Here is a 3,119-nt window from a genome sequence, read left to right on the forward strand (position 1 = left end):
CGGAGTCCCCGGTCGGTGCACTGTCTAGTACCCCTCCCAAGGACTCCAAGAAGGCCGGGTACTCGAGTACTCTGCACTGCTGTTCGGCCCGTAGGCCGACACCACAGTGAGAGACCTGTCCCCGACCCGAAGGCCTCTCGTTCACCGGGGTGAACTCCAACACACAGCGACTGAGCTGTGGGGCAATGAGCCCACACCAGCCCCCCCCCCCACACCAGCCCGCCGCCGCTCCCCCCCCCACACCAGCTCGCCGCCGCTCCCCCCCAACCAGCCGCCGCCGCTCCCGCGGCCAACGCCAGAGAAATGGAGAGTCCAGCCCCTCTCAAGGAGTTGGGTTCCAGAGCCCAAACTGTGCGTGGAGGTGAGGCCGACTATATCTAGTCGGTAACGCTCAACCTCCCGCACAAGCTCAGGCTCCTTCCCCCCAGCGAGGTGACATTCCATGTCCCCAGAGCCACAGTCTCCATGTCCAGAGATCCGGTTGTCGAGGTCCCCGCCTTCAACTGCTGCCCAGATCTCTCTGCACCGGCCCCATATGGATCCTCCTGCGGGTGGTGGGCCCACGTGAGGACGGCCCCACGTCGCTCCTTCGGGCTGAGCCCGGCCGAGCCCCGTGGGGGGAGGCTCGGCCACCACCCCAGGCCTGGCTCCAGGGTGAGGCCCCGGTGACGCCAATCCGGGCGACGTAACTGGCCTTGCTCGTACACTCATCATAGGGGCTTCTGAACCGTTCTTCGTCTGACCCGTCCCCCCGGACCTGTTTGCCTTGGGTGACCAGGGGCATGAAGCCCCCGACAACAGAGCTCCCGGGATCATTCGGGCTCAAACCCTCCACCACGATAAGGTGACGGTTCAAGGAGGAGCCCGTGAGAGTCATTTTCAAAAATGAAAAAACGTTCTCTCAAATATTCAGGTTCAGTTCGTTTGTAAAAATCTGCTTGGAGTAAATAGATTTAATAAAATAAAATAAATAAATAAATTGAGCAGCAACCAAATGTGAGATTTTGGGGCCACAGCCACAACCTCAATAAAAACACACAATATTTGACAACAGATTTAGAATCTATGACCAAAAATCTACAATAAAACAAATGTTCATCTTCCTCGCTCTATTTTGATGAAGTTCTGGTCTCAAACATGTTTATAAATTAAGGCTTCAGCAAAAAGTGAACATGGCCCCAAAACTTCAACGGGTCAAAACTCAGGAACGACTGAAGGGACTGAGAGAAAACTTTAGATTCTTTCATTTGGTCATTTTAGACATTTTTAAGATTATTTTTCAGCCAAATCTGAGACGGTTCAAAGTGGAGCTTCCTTGAAAACGTCTGATTTCCTGTGGACTGAGCTTCATGCTGCTGTTGTCCAGGACAGAGAGCAGCTTGGCCAACGTCCTCGTCTCCATCACAGACTCCACACAGTCCTTCATCACACAGGACGCCGCCTTCTGTGTCAGTTTGTCCAGACTCCGGGCGTCGCTCCGTCAGACATTTCCTCCCCCGCGCACCACAGCACGAGCCCACATCCACTCACAATCTGCCTCTTTTTGCACGTCTTAAAGAAGCGACTTTTGTCCTGAAAATCCAGTGTGTTAAGTCCAACCTGAGCCTGACCGTGTCCTGCACTCACAGTTTGTGTAAACGTCCTCTGGGAGGCGCCGTGTCGCCCACAGCAAAACACCAACAGCGACTATAAATCTTTTATTCCTTCTGCCGTAAAGTTTTGAAATGGAAAGTAAATTTGCTGTTGTGTCCCTGATGTTCTGAGGTTTAACTGTGCGTCGTGTGTTTTATGGATTTGATTTGGTTTTGATTTGATTTTATTTTCGAGCAGAGATGTGCAAACTGAACTGCCCTTTGGGATTAATAAAGCTGTTGATTGATTGATTGGTCTGTGTTTGGACAAATCCTGTGTGTTTGTGTTTGTCTTCATCATTTATCACAGAAAACTCAAGGAAACTGGAAGAGGAAACTCACATCATTTTACAGTCAGAAAAATAAAAACAAACTTTTTTGAAAAAAGACACTTGTGTTTTTGTCCTGTTTTTCTTTCGTTTTGTCATTTTTCTCGTGTTTTTGTCATTTTTGTGTCATATTTTTGTTGTATTTTGTCATGTTTTTATCGTGTTTTGTCACATTTTTCTCGTGTTTTTGTTGCATTTCGCATTTTCTCAGGTTTTGTCACATTTTCCTGTTTTTCTTTTGTTTTGTCATTTTTCTCATGTTTTTCTCATGTTTTTGTCATGTTTGTGTCATATTTTTGTTGTATTTTGTCATGTTTTTCTCCCGTTTTGTCAAGTTTTCTCATATTTGGTCATTTTTCATGTTTTTGTTACATTTTTCTCATGTTTTGTCATATTTGTGTCATATTTATTGTGACGTTTTCTCATGTTTTTGTCGTGTTTTGTCACATTTTTCTCGTGTTTTTGTCACATTTTCTCGTTTTGTCATGTTTGTGTCACATTTTTGTTGTATTTTGTCATATTTTTCTCCTGTTTGATCATATTTTGATATATTTGACTTGTTGTTTCGTGCCCGTAGTGTTAGTAAAGTAAATAAATCAGTCTGTCCTGTGTGGGTGACACATGTTGGTGGGGACTGTCCCTGATCAGCTCAACACTGGAGGAGACGTGTCCACACCTACACAAACTTCCACCAATGAAATAAACCAAACTAAACCTGTTTCACTTCTCTGTTTCTTCTGTTTTCTCTTTTGTCTCTTAAACTTAAAGAAGCTCTGCAGATGAAGAAGTTCTGTCCTCGTCCTCTGCTCCTGCTCCTCCAAAAACTCACCTCATTTACTCATTTATTTAGACAAAACTTTAAGACGATCGTGTCGTTGTTTCTTCTGCCAAAAGAAACTCAAATAAAAAGAGGTTTTGTTGCTTCTGGATGTTTTTTATTGCACCAGTGTGTGTGTTTTTCTCGCTCACTTGTCCTGGAGCAGGACTTTAGACTCCAGAGACCAGACGTCCCTGTTTCCCCGAGTCAAACTTTGGACTTTTGATTTGTCCAAAATCATTCAATAACTATAAAACCACAATAGAACCACTGAGAAAACTTCAAAAAAGAGCAATAAGAATTATTTATAAAGTCAAATGTCATGACCACACTAATCCTCTG

The sequence above is a fragment of the Boleophthalmus pectinirostris genome, unplaced genomic scaffold (genome assembly GCF_026225935.1).
Source record: "Boleophthalmus pectinirostris isolate CB_2022bp ecotype Guang Dong unplaced genomic scaffold, ASM2622593v1 HiC_scaffold_1, whole genome shotgun sequence".
NCBI lineage: Eukaryota > Metazoa > Chordata > Actinopteri > Gobiiformes > Gobiidae > Boleophthalmus > Boleophthalmus pectinirostris.